This window comes from Centropristis striata, chromosome 21 (assembly GCF_030273125.1).
Source record: "Centropristis striata isolate RG_2023a ecotype Rhode Island chromosome 21, C.striata_1.0, whole genome shotgun sequence".
NCBI lineage: Eukaryota > Metazoa > Chordata > Actinopteri > Perciformes > Serranidae > Centropristis > Centropristis striata.
In genome coordinates, this window is record NC_081537.1 from 3155463 (window position 1) to 3179248 (window position 23786).

At 37.3% G+C, this 23786-nt stretch overlaps 1 protein-coding gene across 2 annotated transcripts in view; it reads right to left on the reverse strand.

Annotated features, from left to right (window-relative positions):
- Window positions 1-23786, reverse strand: part of LOC131959051 (glutamate receptor ionotropic, delta-1-like) — a 784279-nt gene that overhangs the window by 655095 nt on the left and 105398 nt on the right. The window lies entirely within an intron of this gene.

Sequence of the window (23786 nt, forward strand, 5' to 3'; positions counted from 1 at the left end):
AAGTGCTCGGCATCCAATATAGACATATTGGACTCCAGATGAGATAATGTTAATGTTATGAACCCTAATTAATTAAGTCATTTTAATGAGATATTTTTGACCAGAACAACTTGAGCTGCATCTCAAATTAATCTTCATGTTATTGTTCTCCACTTCTATGTGGCATTTATTGTTGACCTGCTGTCTCCCCCTAAACACAACGACCAATTCTGCAAAAAAAAGCACCTTGTATTTTAACTGGTTACAGAGTAAAGAAACATTGCACCAATATGATAAACTTTAATGTCAGCATAAATGATTTGGGTACACCTTAGAGGTATTTTTTACTCTATAAATGTGGTTCAGGGCCACATTAGGGTAGAGCGTTGCTCCCAGTGCTCCCAGGAGACACATTACCTCCTCCCCCCTCCCTCCTCCATGACTACAACTGGGTCCGTCTCCATGGCAACAGGCTAAACAGCGAGGCGGCGTGGGTTAAGCATCACTCAGACGATATTTATCACCCACTTAGGCTTTATGGCCTTATGATGGGATATCATCAACGCCTGGACCTCTGTGTGTGTGTGTGTGTGTATGTGTGTGTGTGTGTGTGTGTGTGTGTGTGTGTGTGTGTGTGTGTGTGTGTTAATTTCCAGGTTTACGGTTGCAGGTGCAACAGTTTATTACACGAGAGGTCTGAGAGGAACTGAGCGGAGGATATGAAGGAATAATAAGACAATCAACAATAAAGAGGTCAACACTGCAAAAAATAAGAAATAAATAACTAGAATTAAGCAAATACATGCTCGAAACAAGGGAAATTATCTGCCAGTGCAGTAAGTAAATGTTTCTTTGTAAGAATTCTATAAATAAGTAAAAAATAAATCCAAATCTACTTATTTTGAGCAATTGTGGCTTGAAAAACCTGACTGTAGTGACATTAAAATAAGCCAGAAATACTTGAAACAAGCACGTTTTGGTAGAAAATGCTTTTGAAACATCATTCAAACTATATGCAACTAAAACTCTCAATTGGAGCCAATATTTTAGGTAAAAACTCAACATATTCAACAGTTAGATAGTTTGAAAAGCTTGAAAAAGCTCACAATGTCATTCCTAAAAACAAGTCTTTAACCAATAAAATAATTAAATAACCACATAATAATAATAATAATAATTATTATTATTATTGTTAATATTATTATTATTAATATCATATTAATAATTCAAATTCCCACGTGTATCTTTTTAAATAAATGTGTTTATTTTCACATTTTTATTTCTACACTTATTTATTTGATTCATACATGTATATATTTTTTCTATTTGTTTCTACATCTATTTTGTTGTTTTCACATGTATCCATTTATTCATGAATGCATTTATTTAATTTATTTATTTATTCATTCATTTATTTATTTCTACATTTCTACATTCATTTCTGTGAGACCTTTGTCACCCAACAATGTAAACATGTAAAAGGTTCTCATAGTAATGCAAAACCAGAGTGCAGTAACTACATTTTTGGGGTCAAAGGTGAAATAAATCATAATTTTTTAGCATAAAAATGACATCATCAATACATGTAGAAATAAGTGTCATATTACGTATCTACATGTAACACATTTGGCTAGCCAGTTAAAATATGTTAATAAACTTTAAAGCAGTTTTTCTCAGTTTTACCCCTTGTGTAGTTACTTCAGTTAGACTCTGTAGGGCAGTAAATAGTTTTACTGGTTTCTACTGAATGATGTTGCAACACTAAAAGTACTTTTGATAAACTCCTGAAAGTCCTGTGAGTGTTCTTATACATTGGGGTGGTGTGCTACAGTGTGTGTGTGTGTGTGTGTGTGTGTGTGTGTGTGTGTGTGTGTGTGTGTGCAGGTTGTGATAGATTGTTCCAGACATGCTTTCCTCCTGCTAGCTCGGCCTGTCACTTCCGCTGAGCGAGGCCTTTGATTGGCCGGGAGTTGGCGTGACGGAGCTCCAGCTCAGCTCTCAGCTCTCCATCACGCCAAACATCCCAAAAACAGGTAGAGGTTGAATGACAAACTAAATGTATCTTGTTACAAACACTATGAATATCTTCCCAAGATAAATCTATTCAAAGTATAGTTTGAAAAAGAAATGTCTGTAAGCTAACTAAGCAGTGACAATTTACCAGAAGTTCAACAATCCAATCACCTGACAGCCCTGTATTACTATTACTATCAGTAGTGTTGGAACAACGAAGCTTCATGAAGCATTTTCTTTATTTACGGAGCCCAAGAGATGGCACTCTTTGTTCAACAAAGGGCTGAAAACACACTCAATCACTATTGATGAAGCCTTTTTTTAAAGCCAAGACCTCCATCTAGTGGGGTCAAAAAATAAAGGAAATGCTTCATGAAGCTTCGTTGACCCAACACTAATATTTAGTAATCGTGAAGGAATTTGGAGTTCTTTTCATAGAAGAGGTCGGTATATCACTCATTTGTGTAGAACATTAAAAGGACAGCATGTAATTCCCAAAAAGGTATTCTTTTTCTAAAAAAGCAAAGTAAAGCAAGCAAACACACAATGTTTTAAGCCAAGACCTCCATCTAGTGGGGTCAAAAAATAAAGGAAATGCTTCACAAAGCTTCATTGTCCCAACACTAATATTTAGTAATCATGAAGGAATTTGGAGTTCTTTTCATAGAAGAGGTCGGTATATCACTCATATGTGTAGAACAACTAAAAGGACGGCATGTAATTCCCAAAAAGGTATTTATTCTAAAAAGCAAAATAAAGCAACCAAACACACAATGTTTTAAGCCAAGACCTCCATCTAGTGGGGTCAAAAAATAAAGGAAATGCTTCACGAGGCTTTGTTGTCCCAACGCTACTGCTCATAGTGCAACATATTCTCATGAAAGGAGACTCTTCCCCCCCCCCCCCCCCACACACACCAGTGCATAATTGTGACGGTTGTTGCTCTAGAGTGACGTAAAAGTTCCAATGTGAACCTGAACCTGTATCTGATTTAGAACCGCATACAGGTACATCTCAAAAAAATAGAACATTGTGAAAAAGTTCTATATTTTTTGTCAATTATTTCAGAAAGTGGAACTCATGCATTATGTAGATTCATTACACACAGAGTGAAATATTTCAAGCCTGTTTTTCTTGTAATTTTGATGATTCTGGCTTAGAGATGATGATGATGATGATGAAGCATTGTGAATATAGCCTAATAAATGAACATCAATATTGGGCTGAAAGTGATCAAATCTCTGCAGCAGACTGGAGGCTGTTGGAGCAGCAGGTGTTTTGTCACCAGTCACAAGTGAGTGAATGTTCTCTAACGTTCTGTAACGTTCTGTATAGTGAGATCTGGTGTTTCTTAAACCTTAACAAACTCCTACTCAGCTGAGAGGCTGCTGCACCAGGATTCAACCCACAGCTCTCTCTCTCTCTCTCTACTACTCAACTTCATCTTAGGCCGAAAAAAATAAATGAATGATTTGTTGGATTGTGATGTTAGTGTTATTTTTCTTCGTATGTAGAAGGCAAGACTTGAAACTGGTTTCAGTTTTTACAGTTTGTTCAAGAATGTGGGTGAGTTTAAAAAATGTTTGGTGCCTTGAACATGTGTTGTGCTCTGTGGAGAATGATGAGCTGGTGATTGGAACTATTTTCACCTGATTCTAACTTAATTTATTTTGTTTTTATTCATGTGTTTTCTCTGTTTTGATTTGGTTATTCTGTGACAAGCAAAGAAGTTTAATTATTTAGTCAGTTTATTGGTTATAGTTTGTTTTAGTTTTTTTGTTTTGTGCTTTTTTCATATTTTTTTTAATGGATTTGCTGTGTTTGACTCATGCTTTTTGACCAAAGTGTAGACTTTAGATTGTTTAAATAAAGGTACTATTAAAATCAAATCAAAAAATCTCTCCCTCTATCTCTCTCTCTCTCTCAGTTCAATTCAATTGGCTTTATTGGCATGACGTAACACTGTATATATTGCCAAAGCAAGCGTCAAAAGTTTTAAAAAAAGATAACGTAAGGAAACAATGTAATAATAATATGCAATCAATGAATTATTATAATTCTACCATTCATTTTAAAGGAATTAAGAAAAAACTAATAAAAAAGACAGTAATATTTACAATGAATTATTATAATTCTACCATTCATTTTAAAGGAATTAAGAAAAAACTAATAACAAAAAGAAAGTAATATTTCCAATAAATTATTATAATTCTACCATTCATTTTAAAGGAATTAAGAAAAAACTAATAACAAAAAAGAAAGTGATATTTACAATAAATTATTATAATTCTATCATTCATTTTAAAGGAATTAAGAAAAGAAAAACTAATAACAATAAAATAAAGCAATATTTACAATTCTTTATTATAATTCTACCATTCATTTTAAAGGAATTAAGAAAAGAAAAACCAATAAGTCCTCTCTCTCTCCCTCCCTCTCTCTCTCTCTCTCTCTCTCTCCCTCCCTCCCTCCATGTTTTATGAGTCTGCAGGTCTATAAAGCAGACAGGGGGAAGACAGGAAAACGTGCTGAGACTAGATGTTCTCTGCCGATTTACTCCCCAAAAATACTCGCGGAGGCTAAAAACGGAGCAGGCCTGAGCCAAGAGGGGCGGAGGGGGGAGATCTTTAAACAGAGCCGTCTGATCCGGGTTATATGGACTCCTCACTGTTTGTCCTTCTGTTAACAGTGAAGCATAAAGTCATGTTGGCACAGAGTTTGTGAGCCAGTTTCAAGGTTGGAAAAATCCGGTTCAAAGTTTGGAGAGAAGGCAGGATGATGATAACGGGGAGAGGAAGCACACTGCAAAAAAGCCAACTTGTATTTTTTGGCCTAAAACAGCGATTTAAGTTGGCAAAACTTGGAAATATAAATTATTGACATTTAGGGCAATAATGTAAGTTAGCACAACAAAGGAAGCCAGTTGTCTGCTCAAAAACAAGTTGGTGAGTTGTTGTTACTTATATCTTTAAGTTGGGGTTCACAACAAGGGACAATAGTTCTGATAACTCTTATTTCTTTGTTGTGAAATGCAGGAAAACGATGAAATTCATTAGCGAAAACTAGCGGCTAATTGATGCTAGCGGCTAACTGGTGCTAGCGGCTAACTGATGCTTGCGGCGCTGCTTGTTACAGCTACAAGAGTAGCTATTAGCGTATCAATGCTAACTCAAAATTGTGGTCGCAACATTAGCAGACATTTCATAGTGGTGTTACAATCGTGCCAATTCAGCACATTGCAGAAGTTAGCAGAAGTAAGGATTAAAAGTTATTACAATGTAAAATTATAAGTTCAAAAATCTGAATTCAGAGTTGAGCAAACTCAAAAACAAACTTAAAATATTTAGTTTAGTTGTCCAATTTAAAATTTTATCGAAGTTTGTTGCCTTGAAATTTTGAGTTGGACGTTGTTCCGAGCTCCAAGCTCCAACTTTCAAGTTCTGACTTTCAGTGTAAATTAAACACACCATAAGGTGTTTACGGTAAGAACGTGTTAGACCCGCCTTCAAAATAAAAGCAAACACATCTAGCTTTCAAAATAAGAGTACATGGATGTGTTAGCAGAATCCACCACAGAATTTACAAGAAGATGCCTTAAATAAAACATAGAAGAACCCTTATTCTCCTTTACAATAATTAAATAAAATATGCAATGTTTAAGATGGAATAGTGACATTAGAATGTGCGAGAGGCACCAAATTTAGGCTTTTAGGGCAAAAATGTTCTCTTTATTTATGTAATATATTGATTGTTGTTTACACTACAGTTGTACATTTAAAAATGCTTAAATAAAACACATTTTGGTTCAGGAATGGAGTGTAAAAATAACTAATTGAGTTGAAATCATTTGCTGACAGCTTCGTCCCCCCAGTTCAAAAATCCCATCTGCGGCCCTGCCTCCTGTTACTCAATGTATTTTATCACATATGCCTTTACCTTTTATCACAGTTGTATCTTGTTGAAATATGAAATATTTATAGATATAATTATACACTGCAGTGTTATAGCATCCATCTCAGAACATGAAGAGAAAACTCCTGATTATGAAACAATGAAAAACACATGAAATTGCAGATGTAATTGGTGCAAAGGTTATAGCTCAGAGTGTCGTTTAAATATTTCATTTTTGCTCCGTTATATCATGAGGTCATCGTTAACCCTCCACACACACTCAACCTCCTCATTCTGTCATTTTCTGCTGCAGGACAATGTCCCATTCGCCGCCACTCAGCCGATAAACACAGACCGCCCTGACTGCGGCTCAAGTACTGTACATGATTATACCGTATTATTCCCTGGCTTCAAAGGCTTCCATAAGGACACTGGAGATTCAAATGAGCAACACACACACACACACACACATCTTCAAAGCCTTTAATCATAGTTTTGCACCTCACACCTGAGAGTCTGTTTCTGTGCTCTTCTAAATGGAAATGGAAATGAAACGCGGGGAAAAGTGACCCCAATGAGGTAAATGCGCCAAGAAAAGAGTCGAGGGGGCGTTGGTGGTGGTCGGCCCACCGTTTATAGACGCCGCCAGCGGTGGAGGCAGGTGTTTCAAGTACAGATCACAATGTGGGGACCAAGTGTCCCTGAAACTCGAGGGTCTTCAAGAGAGATGTGAGCGACAGCAGCTGCAATAACACAAATTACATGTTCCATTATGTATGCATTAACAGAGTGTGTGTGCATGGGTGTGTGTGTGTGTGTGTGTGTGTGTGTGTGTGTGTGTTACATAAGAGTCCATGCTGTGATATGTGATATGATGATGCTTTGTTCCCACGCATGGAAATTAGCTCTAACAGACCAACAGGCTGAAGAGCTGAGAGTGGGTGTATAAGAGTGTGTGTGTGTGTGTGTGTGTGTGTGTGCACCACTATCACATCTATGCATATCATTTTGATCGATTTGTTTCTTTAACAAAAATTAGAAACTATAATTCAAAAACCGTCCACAATGGCAAACCCACTTATCAAATATTTATATTTATTATGAATGAATGGAAACACACACACAGTATTAGATGGTTATTTTATAACAAAATACTGTCAGGAGAACTTTCGACAGATGCCCATGTGAAGATTTAAAGATATTATTCTTTGACATGTTCTGGGGATGTTGCTGGTGGATATAAGTGAAACGTTTTACAGTTTTAAGACTGAACTCCTGCAGGTTGGCCCAGTTTTGTTACTGCAAAAAAGGTGTTTAGTCTAAAAACAAGATAAAACAGTAAATCTGAGGGAAATGATCTTGCTGCATGGACAGATAATTTACCTTGACAAGATTTCTTAAATTAGGATTATTAAATCTAGAAATAAGGATGTTAAATGCTAAAAATAAGAAATTAAGCCTTAAAACAAGATGAATGATCTAACACTTCTAAAGTTTTATCATTTTATCTTGTTTTAAGAATTAATTTCTTATTTTAAGCGTTTAACATCCTTATTTCTAGATTAGATAGTTTATATTTTGTTTTCAGTGAACAAACATTTTTGAATTTATTTTGTTATCAGTGTATTTAAAAGTGTTTAACAACTCTATTCAAATATTTGTGTATTTTAGACTTAATATTATGAAGTATGGTTATATTTTAGTCTTAATATAATTTGATCTCACTTTTTTACTTTATCGCTGTCTAGATAATAATTTGCCTTTCAAATAAACCTATAATTTCTATTATTTTTATGTTTAAATTAGTATATATATCCAAAGCAGACTGTGGTAAGTGCAATTACTGTTTGGTTTCGAGTTGGATTTTGTGAATTTTATATAATTATTTCTCTGAAATAAAGCAAAATTGATATCTAAAACTTTGCCAGAAGATAAAACAAACATCAAGGAGTTTTACATTTTTAACTCAATTTTGACCAACTACATTTTTAAAAAAGCACAGAAAGCAGAAATGGTATCTCTGCTTTCCTCCAGAAATTTTCCCGCCTTTTTACCTTGGCGGGCTTGCCAAATTTTCTCTCCCTCTGCACTATAGTGATGATGTCATGCACTCTAGCCTCTCCATAGGGTAACATTGGGGGGGATTTCTGGCGTGTTTTTGCAAAAATCTGAAAACCATTTGCTGAAACCCTTAGAAAAGTCATAGCACATACCTTTTTTGTGTATGTGCGACCAAAACTGTGGGAGGAGTAGTATATATATACATATATATATATATATATATATGTATATATATATTTTTCTCACAACTAAGTGACAAATAGAAAAACTCCATAGTTGGAAAAAGTATGATCATGGATACTCATTTTGGTTTTCTCATCACATCACATCTCTGCCGAACAAAAAATAAAAATGATCTCCAGCTCGATTATTTTTTTAGCACATTTTTTTTATATAAATCCCAGTATTGTGACCTAAGCAGTTATCATAACTGCACACACTGACCTCATTGACCTTTTGTGCGACTCCATTACTCTGACAGATATGAGCGCTGTGGATTAAACTTTTCCTTCGTATTAATATCCAAATAACTGCACGAAAAGTCTGATCTCATGAGTTTCGCTCAAAGCCTGGAGGCAATAACAAGTAGGAAATGAGTGGCGGTGTAAGAACACACAGTGGATGTACAGTACATGCACGTCTGCCTTCACCTGGAGCTCTTGCTCTCATTATTTCAGGACTATCTTGTCAGCAGAAAGTTAATAGAGATCCTGATACAGACACTGTCTTTTCCAATCCACTCACTCCCAGTCAGTTCTGTGAATACGAGCACCAAATGACCTCTGGAATTATGGGAAATAATGGTAAAATGTGAAGCCGGGGAAGGAGATTTCAAAGTGGATCTGGTGTTAAATTAAAGGGAGAGAAGGAGGAAAAGAACGAGGAGGAAGACGGGATAATTGGGGGAAGTTGGTGGTAAAAAAAAGGAAGAAAAGAAGAGGAAGGCCGAGGAGGTTTCACAGGGATTCTTCGGGTTTCATGATGAAGAGTTTAAGAGACCTTTTCTTTAACGCAGCCTGGAGTTGAGTTTAAGACCAATTTAAAGACCAAAATAAAAGAAGAAAAGCTCTGAGCTCCGGCCGGTTTCCCACTGAACGGATAATTAAAGCTGTGAGGCGATAAATGGGCAGAATAACAGAGAGGACAGCAGGTTAACCCTCGGGCGACCGGCTCAGGTCAGATCTGACTGCAAGAATATAATTGTCTTATTATCTAAATGGAAGCTTGAGATCTTTCCAAATTTCCTCAACTTTGTTAATACACTCCACTTCTATAAATCCACGCCTCATCTTGAGTTTTTGAACCCAGACGTGAGCTGGCAATGAATCTTTTCGGATCATGAAAAGCCCGAGTGAGAGCTGTTCGGACGTGGGCAGGCAGTTTATTTCTGTTTAAAATGTGTCTTAAAACTTTGGAGACTTTTGACAAAAGCTTCATTAATAAAGTAACAACTTTATTTACTAAGAACTCAGGCATTTTTAACATGGCGGTCTTGACAATTTTTTCTCTTCCTCTGCACTCTAGTGATGATGTCATCCACTCTAGCCTCTCCATTGGGGGGGATTTTTTTGCAGAATAATTTGAAAACCGTTTGCTGAAACCCTTAGAAAAGTCATGGCACACTGGTCATGGCTGATATGATACCTTTTTAGTGTATGTGCGACCAAAACTGCGCTTTTTCAAAATGTGTCTTAAAACTTCTGAGACTTTTGAGAAAAGCTTCATCAATAAAGTTGTTATCTTTACTAACAGTGTGTTCAGACCGGACGCGTAGCGAATTTTCGCGTCGCGCGAGTAGTTGTATTTACTCGTGTCACTCGTGCGAGTAAATAACTCGCGAAACAAACAGATAAATATGCCGGCCGGCGAAGGCTGCTAATGCTAATGCTAACTTTGTAGAGAAGTAGCTACAACAGATAGCTGAAATCACATTGTCACAACTTACCAGGCAGACCGGTGACCTCACTCACCCTCCTCCAGGCAAGATCTTTATGGTTCCGGTTGCGGTAGGAGGGTGATGATGTGTCAAAAAGCTCGGGAAGCCCACAGACCGCAACAATAAGTTTCTCCTCCATTTTTCTGGAATAGGCGGGTTCCCGGGATGCATGACGTCACTGTCGTCCAGAATCTCAACGCTGATAGGCTGTCCCGACACAGCATCACGCGAATATTGTCAAAGTTGAATTTATTGAACTCACGCGAATTCGCGTTGTTTCATTGGCGCCGCGACATTCGCGTCAATTGCGGCATTCGCGTCGCGCGAAACCCGCGATTCACGCCGCCGGCAAAAATTTGCGTCTATTCGCGTGTTTGCATTGACTTTGTATGTAATCTTGTCGCGCGAAATATTCGCTACGCGTCCGGTCTGAACACACCGTAAGAAGCTCAGGCACATTGGAAGAACAGCAGGCAATGTGTTTTGTACTATATATGGACTGCTCTTGTTAACTAGAACATTTCTAATGGTGGTCTTGACAATTTTTTCTCTCCCTCTGCACTCTAGCGATGATGTCATCCACTCTAGCCTCTCCATAGGGTAACATTAGGGGGTTTTTTTGACGTGTTTTTGCAGAATAATTTGAAAAACCATTTGCTGAAACCCTTAGAGAAGTCATAGCACACTTGTCATGGCCGATATGATATGAATAAATTATCTAAAATCCCCACTTTGTATAGAGAGAGAGCAAAACCTGCTCAGTATTGACCAATTATTCCTAAACCGAAAATCCAAATGGCTATAATTTAATGGTTTGATTCTGCAAACTGTCTTTTTAATTTAGAATTTCCTGTCTTTTTAATTTAGAATTTCCAGTTTCTTTCAAATTGTAGCTCCTATCATTGAACTGACTACTACAAATGTGTTTTGTGACGAAAAATGAAGAAATTTTATTTTTGAGAGGGATCAGGAGAAACTGGTACCTCTGCTTTCCTCCAGAAATGTTCCCGCCTTTTTACCATGGCGGTCTTGACAAATTTTTCTCTCCCTCTGCAATCTAGCGACGATGTCATCCACTCTAGCCTCTCCATAGGGTTACATTGGGGGGATTTTTTTGCCGTGTTTTTGCAGAATAATTTGAAAACACATTTGCTGAAACTCTTAGAAAAGTCATAGCACACTTGTCATGGCCTAGCCGGTCGATTTGATACCTTTTTGGTGTATGTGCGACCAAAACTCTTGGATGAGTAGTCTACGGGAAAAAAAAACACGGAAGAAACGGAAGAATAAGAATAAGCCCGTGAATAACATATAGTGTGCTTTTTCAAGCACACTCAATTAAATGGTGGGACAAGCTTTCTTAAGAAGTCACACTGGGCTGTGGGAACTTGTGATAGTTATTTTTCAGAATTATATGACAATTTGTAGACTAACAGATTCAGCATTTATTCATTTAGTACTTTTCAGTGACCAGCAGATGCTTTGCACAAACTCATAAACCCAGTAATAACATCTAGCAGCCTTTCAATACTTTATCACACTGATTCCATTACACAAAAACTGCTACATTTCCTTGCCAGGTATTTTCTGGATTAGGTAATATACTACAGAGGACCTCTGGCCCTCTCACACACACACACACTCACACACACACACACAAATCCCCCCAACGGGTCTTAATTTTTTCGTAGCAACTTCACCTTAATCGCTTATTCCATTCCCTGTGTAGACCTCCGTGTTCCAATGTAATTATTTTTTAATAGTTTTGTTTTATCACAGCTGTCTGGTGAAAGGTTAACCTTTAATAAATAAATGATTAATGGATTCTCTCTCTCTCTGTCTCTCTCTGTTTTTAAACCAAGCTGTCTTGCCCGAAACACATCAGCAGCTCAGCAGATGTGTAAGAGCACGTTTCTTTCAAATACATCTTTGCGTGAAATGACACGGCAGGCGCTCAGAGCAAAGTGTTTTTAACATTCAGAGGTAAAAAAAAAAAGCACACATAGTGGGAAAAATGCCTTCCATCTTTCAGTGCTTGTGAGGGGCTTTCAGCTGTAATTGGGTTTTTCTGCAGTAATCCAACTCTGATGGCTACGAGCAGCAGCCACCTTGGTAATGAGAGGCCATGCCGTCACTCTGACACCTAATGGTTTTGTCTTATGGAGCGGGTTGTTTTTAATGACAGCGGGAAGTCCTCACAACCAGTTCCCATCTACGAAGCATCTTATTTTCTCCTGGGACATTTTAAATCTTTGGTTCCTTTTGAAGCACAAAAGCAAAATCTACATTCAGAGAATGTATACAACGGCCTGCACAAGTGATAGTTTAAAATAATGAGGCTTAACACTCACTGGAGATCATGTAAGTTGACTTCCTGCATGAATAACTCAAAAATATTCCCCCCGATAAATGTCCCACACATTGCCGAAACACAACACTTTTCTTCCAGCAGCACAAAAGGAAGTTTAAGGGAAAAGGATAAGAGGGAAAAGATTGCAGGGATTACTGGAAACAAGGCTTTGCCAGGGCTCTTATTGACTGAGCTATTCAATAAAATGACCGTCGTCATTTTGTGAATAGCAGTTAGTAGAATGGAGGCACTCCTGTTTCACTGCAATCTGGAGAACTGCTTTGAAATCAGGAGAAGAAAAGCGTTTTGCAGCAAACTACCAGCTCGACCTGTGATTTCACGCCTGTTTTTGTCTAATTTTCCTCTTTGCCTGAAACAGGATTCTGATGATGGTGGTTGAAGTGATCACTCATGATCTGCTCTTTAGTCCTGCAGGAACAACCAGGGGAGACTGGTCTCCCTTCAAAATGACCCTGTAGGTCCTAGGTCCTCATAAACCAGGGGTCTGCAACCTGCGGCTCTGGGGCCACATGTGGCTCTTCAGGCCATCTACAGTGGCTCCCTGTGGCTGTGACAAAAAATGATATGAAATCCATCCATCCATCCATTTTCCTCCGCTTATCAGGGGCCGGGTCGCGGGGGCAGCAGGCTAAGCAGGGCATTCCAGATGGAATATAAATATATAATCCCTCCACCGTGTTCTGGGTCTTCCCCGGGGCCTCCTATGAAATAAAACGTTTCATTTAAATTTAAATGTATCATTGGTGTGGGCCCAAATCAATCTGTATTTATTGTCAAAATGTGTAGTTTATATACGGTATTAACATAAAAGTCTACGGTCCAGAGTTAAATCTAAATTTTGCCAAGTTCAAGTTTAGTTTTGAGTTTCCAGTCTCATTTGCACTTGGGTCTTTGCTGCATTCTGACAAAAACATATTAATAAATGCTCATTATGACCTATTAGTAATGTTGGTAGGCTAATTTAAACTCAGTTTTAGGCTGTTTTTCTTTCTTGTAAGGCTCAAAATAAGGTTTGATCACTGACTACACGCCTCTCTACACCTCAACTTGACTGAGAGATGTCGCTGCTAATTCTTGTTAGCATTAGTTAGTTTTGGCTTGCAAAAAAACAGAAACAAAATGTTGCATGTTACTGACCTCAGAAAAATGAGCAGCGACTCCTTGGAGTGTCTGTTAGTCCAACCAAACACTGAACAAGACATTTAATGAACAAAACGTTCAAATAAACTGTAATGAAGTGGAAATACAGTGAAAGGCTCAAAGTTATGAGACCAAACAGCTGTTTTTCTTTCTTGTAAGGCTCAAAATAAGGTTTGCAGCTCCATTCTGAATTTTTTTCTCTTTATTTGGCCAACAATGAACAAGACATTTAATGAACAAAACGTTCAAATAAACCATCATTAAGTGAAAATACAGTGAAGGGTCAAAGGTATGAGACAAAACAAATTGTGTTTTTGTGTTTTTATGTGTGTGTTTATTGTGCTCATTGCCATTTTTGTCTTTTCTTAAACAAAGTGGAGTTCATTTTGATATGAATCAATTTATCTGTGTGATATTACAAAGCTATATCAGTCACTTCAAGTGAAGTGTCTTGATCATCCAACTGGAATGGGAACATGGTGATTTATTTTTTTGCAGAAAATAAGAGGACATAACTTTAAAAATAAAATTGTGGAACTACCAGCGGAGAACATAATCATGATATGAGAGGAATGATTAAAAACAGGATGAGTGGGAGTGAGAGGTGACAGAGTGTGGTGCTGAACGACTAAACCCAATAAAAGACCACAGACACACACACACACACACACACACACACAGAACCAGAGATTAGCTGGCTCTCAGTGAGGCTGATTGATAAAAGACCTGATGAACCCTGATCATTTAATCCCTCTCACACACACAAACATTAAAAGTACACAGTAACTGTTAATCCACTTCTACTCGCTCTGTCACTCTATGTGTGTGTGTGTGTGTGTGTGTGTGTGTGTGTGTGTGTGTGTGTGTGTTTTCCATGTGTTCATTGGGGACAGTCCAGATAACAGACAGTCTGGTGTGAGCAGTCTGTTGCCTCTAATCTGCAGTGATCTCATGACTCTGATGAGACCTCCAACCCCCAGATGACAGACATTTTTTTTGTATCTTTGTCAGCTGCCAAATTTGTCAGGTTGTTCTCTTCATCTGCGGACCTAAAAATAAAGGTGTTTGTGCTTTTATTTCTTCCTACCTTTCCTCAGAGCTGAGCAGCGGAAATATCCTAAAAAAATCTCCGGCACAGGATGGTAGGAACAAACTCTCAGAGAGGACAGCATGTTCTTACCCAGTGGAGGGCTCAGACTGTTTTAAGGGCTTGGGCGAAAAAGTAAAAAGGGCACATTCTGCACAACATGGGGCCCCACCAGCGCGCAATTTTTTTCAGAAAAAGGGTCCTATGCTCCCTGGTATGTTTTGCTATGGGAGAACATAGGACCCTTTTTGGGAAAAACGGGGAACATAGGACCTTTTTTCTAAAGAAAAAGGGTCAGGAGGAAATGACGTATAGAGCTGAGTGTCATCTGCATAGCAGTGATAGGACAAGCCATGTCACCCAGAGAGGTGGTGTAGATAGCAAATAGCAGGGGCCCCAGCACTAAGCCCTGGGGGACCCCTGTGGTGAGATGATGCAGCATACTTTTTCCACCATTACTGCCAAATTCGATAGAATTTTTTTTTCTAAAAAGGGAACACAGGGATGACCCCGATTAGGGATTAGCATTAAGTTAAAAGGAGATCCAGATCAAAGTAATTAATGATATGGTACTGACAATTAAAACCATTGAACCAAACCATGTAGAGGGGTCTGGGGGCATGCACCTCCGCGAGAAAATTTGTACATTTTTAAGCAAAATGCATCAATCTTGTGCACTTTGAAAGCCAAATGAGAGCAAACACCTCACATTCGTCATAACGACGCAAAAAGTAAAGAAACGCCTCTTTCTCATTCCCGTTCGTCGGCTACCAAAGAGAGAAACGTCTGAATCTCATTAGCTAACCACAAGAGGTTTTTTCGGTTTTCCATATTCTTGCTCTAGAGGGCACATCATCATAATTTATTGTATGAAGGGGCGCCCTAGAGGGCACCCAATCATTTTTTTCATGTGTAAAGGGCAGCCAATAAGGCACTTTCTCCCGTTTTCACCACTCTAGAGGCACTTTAGCAACACCTTTTCAACCATGGAGGCTCCAGAAGGGTAGAAGGCCACTAGAAGGGCACCCATTAAGGCACATTATCAAATGTTCTTGCTCTAGAGGGTACATCATCATAATTTATTTTATGAAGGGGCACCCTAGAGGGCACCCAATCATTTTTTTGCACGTGGAAAGAGCAGCCAATAAGGCTCTTCCTCTTGTTTATATCACTCTTGAGGGCACTTTAGCACGCTTTTTCAACCATGTTACAGTTAAGTTAAGTACAGTTATCTTACCTGATAAATTGTTCATTCATTTTTCGGGTTTTCTAACTGTCTTTTGACAGATCAGAGCCTCTCCTCTGCTTGAACCCATTTAAAATGTTATCTGTTCATTAAATCAAACTTGTGAGTTAAATGCGAAGGCGTTGTTGCTCTTTATACAAAGTTGTTTCCTCCTTTGCTCCTGTACTCTATGAAGCCAACTCAGGGGATTTTTGCTTTTTAAAACTCTTTTTACATTTTACTAACTGTGGTCTTGTATTTTACTGCAATATCAAAAATATAAATTTCATTTATGAGTCCTGCAGCTCTATGGAATCAGATCAATCAACTGTGAAAAACTCAAAAAATGTCTTTTGTGCAAAATAATCATTCTGAAGACATAAATCATAAAAAAGAAATAAGAAATGGTTTGAATAACTTTGATAAATTGCTGTTGTTTTTTAAATTGGAAACATTTCAGTCTATATATTCAACGCTTTTCCAACTGTTGGAAAAAAAATTGGCGAGGTGGCGAGATGAAAAACAAAAAGAGAAAGATGATGGACAAACAGAGGGATGCTGAAAAGGAAGAGAAGGAGATGGAGAGATGACAAGGATGGAGGTGGGAAGAAGAAGAAGAGAGGGCTGAGGGATGAAGGGATGGATGAGTGAGAGAATAGTGTGACTGCAGCTGCAGAGACTTACACGCACACTCGCTTTCTTCTGACAGTTACTGGACTCATTCATCTGCAGCTGAACCTCCTTCAGGCTGTGTGTGTGTGTGTGTGTGTGTGTGTGTGTGTGTGTGTTTCTGGCAGAAGTTCCTGCACACTAATGTGTTGGACTTGCAGACTCATAAGTAGAAAGTGATATAATTTACTGTTTTAACAAAGTGCTTTTAGTCGCTGTGGTGAATCACGTTGTTCAGATGAAAATGAGTGAAATCCACAACTACAGAGGATCAGAAATGTTTTCTTAAATGGTATATGTCCTACGAATGCATGGGGCTAAATGAAGTGTTATGGGGTCATTCACATCAGAAAAAGGTGATCATTAAATATGCCAAACTCCCTTTATATTTGTATATTTTTTAGAGGATAATTTAACCTGGTTGTTGGGCTAAAGGTTAGGGTTAGAGGATTAATGTTCCGTTAGTTAGATTATTTATATTACAGCACATAGAGAGTCCGGCTGCTAATGCGTTCAAGGTCTACACGAATGTCAGAATTTTTCACAAAGTTACGACTTTCAGTGTTAATAAAACACACCATAAGGCGTTACGGAAAGAACGTGTTAGACCTGCCTTCAAAATAAAAGCAAACACATGTAGCTTTCAAAATAAGAGTGCATGGATGTGTTAGCAGAATCCACCACAGAATTTGCAAAAAGACTGTCAAAATATGACGCCTTAAATAAAACATAGAAAAACCCTTATTATCCTTTACAATAATTCATAATAAAAAAATATGTATGGATTAAGATGGAATAGTGGCCTTAGAATGTGAGAGAGGCACCAAATTTAGGCTTTTAGGGCAAAAATGTTCTCTGGGGGAGCATGGCCCCGGACACCCAGACTTTGTTTGGGTCCCCCCATCATAGTCTCAGAAAATCCTGACAGATAAGAAATTTCCCAGCAGTATGTTCAGGGTAATAAAGGAGGAGAGATGTTTTTGGATCCTTCATTGAGTCAGCTTCAAGTCAGTAAATTTGTTTCGCTGCACTGGGAATTTCATGTACAAACTTCTTTTATGTAAATAATATATTGCAACTATAGTACAGTTCATTTAAAAATGCTTAAATAAAACATATTTTGGTTAAGGCATGGCATGGAAAAATAACTTTCAAACTGATCCATGAAAGGGGCCACATGGGTGCAGAATTTTGCACAAAGCAAGAGCACATCTGATGCAGCAAACGAGCCAAGATTTAAAGAGTGATTTAAATGGAGTGGGTCAGGTGTGCTGCTGCTCGGTTGGATTGAAATCCTGCAGCCACAGCGACCCTTCCACGGCTCAGTGTGACGCCTCTGGGCTAGAGGCTTCCCACTTCCTCTGTTTGTGCGGAAATGTGGATGGCCCGCCACATTAAATGGCATCCCAGCCAATTAGCGAGGAGTTGAGGGAGTTATAAAATCCTCCAACAGTGAGTCATAAAATTGTGCTTGTTATGGAAGACAAATGTTACTTCTTTGCAAGAAACATTCATTTATGAACATCTCATCCTAACATAGAAATGAAACATTTTTATAAGAATGTTAACACCTAAAGATTAAAAATGCATCCTGTATATACCTGTATATGTACAGGAAATGACTCACAAGTGCATATTTATAGGGATGCTAGCAACAGGCACAGAATAAATGCCTCTGGATAGACTTACAACCAATCAGAGCAACAAAATGTGCAAGTTGGGGCGGTGCTTAGTTCACTGCAAAAACCAACTGACTAAAATAAGGAATAAATTACGCGCATTCAACCTACATGGAACTAAAACTCTCAATTGGAGCCAATATTTCAGGTAAAAACTCACCATATTCAACAGTTGAATAGCCTGAAAAGCATGAAAAAGCTCACAATGTCAATCCTAAAAACAAGTCTTTAAACAATGACAGTAACACTTTACAATAACCATCATTTATAAATGGTAAACAGAGTTTATTAATGTTTAATCATCATTTATAAACCGTATATAGGCCATTTAGAATGGTAATGTTTAACTAACTACATCATTTATAAATGACAACTAGATGGTATATTAATGTAAGTTTATAGTTACTTTACCATTAACAAAAAATTTAATTATAATTAAAAGTTTATTAATAGTGTTAGTTGCACTCATTTTAACATTTTAACACCATATTAAGTATGTTTATGATTTTGAAATGATTCATATACCTTTAAGAAATTGGTTTAAAACATTTAAAGATTAAATATGTATAGCACTTTGTAAATGGTTAATAATTGGTTTATAAACCATCTATAACATCATTTAGTTGGTAATTGTAACGTGTTACCACAATAACATGATTAAATAAGCACATAATAATAATTATTATAATTAAATAAGCACATAAAGCTATGGTCAGTAGGTCAATTATACTCAAAACAATAAAATGAAGATACTATTGCTAGATATAAGAAGAAAATACTTGGTAGGCTTCATGTTTTTGCAGGAATAAAAATTGTGGCCTGGTCACAAACTGAAATCACAGCTGAACACTGAATGGTGTTTCTGAAAACATTTGAGGAGAGAAATAGTCAGCATTCATATTATTTGAGCAATGCCTGGTTTGAACGTTTCATTTTAGTTTCAGGAGTTCCACTGGATGCCAGTCATTGCATCAAACCTGCCCTATATCAAATAAAGCATCAGGAGTTATTTCATGGATATGTGGCAGATAATATTTGGGATTCCTTGTCACCAAATGAATGAGGAGACAAAGTGAAATGATGGTGGACCTGGAATGCCTTGCTTAGTCTGCTGCCCCCGCGACCCGGCCCCTGATAAGCGGCGTGAAATGGATATCTGGATGAATGTTTTGCAAAAAGGCTGATTAACTGGCCACCAGGAAGCTAAAAGGATGGGACTGTCTTTTAACTGTCCTTATATAAAGTCAAATTAAAATGATTTGCATTAAAAAGATCAGCATCAGTTCATTTAGCTGGAAAAGTGGTTGGCATAGACGTATTCTCTTCACATCTGTCTTGTGTAGCTGTGTAGTGTACATTAGATTTAGTTTTCCAATAATGGGTAAACTAAGTTTGTCCCTGCTTGCTGACATTTAAGTCCACAGATAAGTATATAGTTAAGGAAATAAAGAATAATGGATGCTGATGTGCCAGTTCTCTGAACACACACTGACAATCCAGCAGCATGTGGAGACGTTTTCTCTGGTAATGCAGTGAAAAACTCCCTCTCATGACATTATGCAAGTGAAAAGACCAGTGCCTGCTGTGGTCTACGCTGGTGCTAAACCACAGTAACAATGCAAATGTATCACAGGTTTGCTGACACACAGGTAACAGCAGCAACAGTACAATGAAAATATAAAATACTTTACATACGAAGCCTCGTGAAGCATTTTCTTTATTTACGGAGCCCAAGAGATGGTGCTCTTTGTTCAACAAAGGGCTGAAAACACACTCAATCACCATTGATGAAGACTTTTCTTTTTAAGCCAAAACCACCATCTAGTGGAGTCAAAAAATAAAGGAAATGCTTCACGAGGCTTCGTTGTGCCATCACTAATATTTAGTGATTGTGAAGGAATTTGGAGTTCTTTTCATAGAAGAGGTCGGTATATTACTCATATGTGTAGAACAATTAAAAGGACAGTATGTAATTCCGAAAAAAGCATTTATTCTAAAAAGCAAGCAAGCAAACACACAGTGTTTTAAGCCAAGACCTCCATCTAGTGGGGTCAAAAAATAAAGGAAATGCTTCACGAGGCAAACACATGTAGCTTTCAAAATAAGGGCACATGGAGGTGTTAGCAGAGTCCACCACAGAATTTGCAAAAAGACTGTCAAAATATGACGCCTTAAATAAAACATAGAATAAGCCTTATTATCCTTTACAATAACTCTCTAAAATATGCAATTATTAAGATGGAATAGTGGCAATAGAATGTGTGAGAGGCACCAAATTTAGGATTTTAGGGCAAAAATGTTCTCCGGGGGAGCATGCTCCCGGACACCCGGACTTTGTTTGGGTCCCCCCATCATAGTCTCAGAAATCCTGACAGACAAGAAATAGCCCAGCAGTATGTTCAGGATAAAGGAGGAGAGATGTTTTTGGGTCCTTCATTGAGTCAGCTTCAAGTCAGTAAATTTGTTTGGCTGCACTGGGCAACAGGGTCTACTTAGTGGTTTGGTTTGTATAATTGTGGGTCAAGAAGTCATCATTGAGGCTTTTTTCTCAGAGCTCGAGTTCCACTGAAGGATTTCCTTTAGCACTGGCTTGAATACACATGTTTGAACCCATAAATGTCTGGCTGTAAAGCATCCATCAAGGCATAAACTGCTCAGCTATGAATTGCAGAATGACTGCAGACTGTCCTTGGCTGGAGTGTCGACACACATAACTGAGGACAAAACGCTTCCTGTTTGTCTGATCGCAGCAGCTAAAACAAGAGTAAGAACATCAACACAATGAGCAGAATGAAGGGCAGGGAAATATTCAAACAGCAGCTAGTTTTATTCTCACACGTTATAAACATTCTGAAAAAGGCAGATTAGATTCAGTTCAATCAGCTACATGGAAGAATATGTACATAAACTCAGCCAGCAGACAACCGTCTGAAAAAAGAAGTGTATTCTGAGCAGATGATTCATTTTCAGGTGATTGTTATGCTAATTATGAATTTATTCATTGTCTGAACAGAAATAGATTTGTGCGTTTTGTTGCCCACCAACCAACGGCCTCACAAACATGAAGAGATAATCATCAGTTCTGTGACCCAGATAGTTTCTTCCATACAACTCAGGCCAAGGTGTTCCAGTTTTCACTACTACAAGTCTTACTAGAGTTGTGACGTGGCTGTATATACTGTAATTTTTCTTCAAAATATATTACAGAATAAAACAACCTCTGTTTTTAATATAAACACAATACACTTCTATTGCATTTAAAATAGGCAAAAGTGGATTAATGTTCCGTTAGTTAGATTATTTACATTGCAGCGAACATAGAGAGTCCGGCAGCTAATGGTGCGTTCAAGGTCTACACGATTGTCAGAATTTTCAACGTTGTTCCGAGCTCCAAGTTCCAACTTTCAGTGTTAATATAACACACCACAATGCGTTACGGTAAGAACGTGTTGGACCCACCTTCAAAATAAAAGCAAACACATGTAGCTTTCAAAATAAGAGCACATGGATGTGTTAGCAGAATCCACCACAGAATTAACAAAAAGACTGTCAAAATATGACGCCTTAAATAAAACATAGAAGAACCCTTATTCTCCTTTACAATAATTCATAAAAATATGCAATGATTAAGATGGAATAGTTGCATTAGAATGTGCGAGAGGCACCAAATTTAGGATTTTAGGTTTAAAATAAAAATGTTTAAATAAAACATATTTGGGTTAAGGCATGGAGTGGAAAAATAACTAATTGAGTTCATATATTGCAATTAAAACTATTTATAGCAAATATTGCATTCCATTCAATTAATTAGATGCTTTCCACATGAAAATCTATTTTCGTATGAATTATCTGTTTTATAAATATTTTGCCATGGCCTTTCCTTCACTCATGTCTTGCATAATTTGTCTATAATTTATAATTCTGCTGTTCATTTCTCATTCAACACATCATGCTTTGAATTAACACGTCTGAAGGTCAAAATCTGCAGTATTTTAACACGTAAATACAGTTTATGCAAGGAAAATGTAAGATAAATGTGTTTCCAAAGAAAGCCAACATTTTGACACATTACTGAAGTGAACTGTTATTGATCTTAGTGTATATTGCTGTTTGTGAGACTGTCACTGTGGTCAGTGACAGATATTGAGACAGAGAGTGTGACAGCTATGGAAAACACAAAGCAGCAGAAAAACAGAGGGAGGATGTCCCGTCCTAATCAGTCTTGTCGGCCGTTGCTGCCTTTTCATCCGGATAATGCACCTCCACCCAAGGTGAAGACATCACCTCTGACGATCCGCGCACTCCATGCCAGATTAATATCTGCAGACTATCCCTGTAAGTGCCACTACCTCCCAACATTAATCCAGCCTGGAATCAAAGACACGGCATCGCCACCAAGAAACCCACGACAACAACAAACAAGGTCCCAACACTACACTTTAAAAAATATCTGGAGATTTTACAGTGAAAAACTGCTAAACCATGACAGTAAAAGACCGTAAAATGATTAATGGGTTAATTCAATTTCAGTAACAATGAAACACTGCATATATATATATATATATATATATATATATATATTGTCCCAACACTAATATTTTGTAATTGTGAAGGAATTTTGAGTTCTTTTCATAGAAGAGGTCGGTATATCACTCATATGTGTAGAACAATTAAAAAGACAGCATGTAATTCCCAAAAGGGTATTTATTATAAAAAGCAAAATAAAGCAAGCAAACACAGAATGTTTTAAGCCAAGACCGCCATCTAGTGGGGTCAAAAAATGAAGGAAATGCTTTAAGAAGCTTCGTTGTCCCAACATTACACTGTAAAAAATATCTGTAGATTTTACGGTGAAAAACTGCTAAACAATGACAATAAAAGACCAGAAAATGATAAATGGGTTAATTCAGTTTCAGTAACAATGAAACACATGTATATATCAGGCAAAACAGTATTTTTTTTTATTTTTATTTTTTTTTAAATACATTGCTCTACTGTAAAATACACTGTCACTGTGTTTGTAACAAAAATATACTGTAATATATATACACAAGACATCATTTTTGAATTTATTTTTTGTAAAAATACTTTTTCTCACTGTTAAATGTACTAAACACCATATCTCTAACAGAAATATAACAGTAATATTTAATGGTAAAAACTATAATTTATGCAGGATTTTTTAGTCATTTTGTGTCTTCTTCTGTGTGTTGTTTGGTATTTTGTGTCTTTTTTGTCATTCTGTGTCTTTTTTAGTCATTTTGTGTCTTTTTTAGACCCTTTTTTAGCCCTTTAGCCCAACATAAAATGTGATTTTACAGTTTGTTTGTTTTTCAAATACATTACTCCACTGTAAAATACACTGAAATATGTATTTAATATAATATATATATACAAGCATCACTGTCATTTTTGCATTTATCTTTTGTAAAAAAAATACATTTTCTCACTGTTAAATGTATACTAAACACCATATCTCTAACATAAATATACTGTAATATTTAATGGTAAAATCTTTAATTTATGCAGCATTTATAAATTATTTTCTTGTCATTTATATGGCAGCGTTTCTTTTGATGGAAAACGTTTTATTTTTTACGGTAAAAAAAAGGGAATAAAATGAACAACAAACACAAGGCCGTTTGTATGCGAGCCTCACCGGTGTCTCCCCAACGCCACATAAATCGCCATCGTCCTTCAAGGCGGCGCAGCAGGAGAGCATCGATGGCTTATTA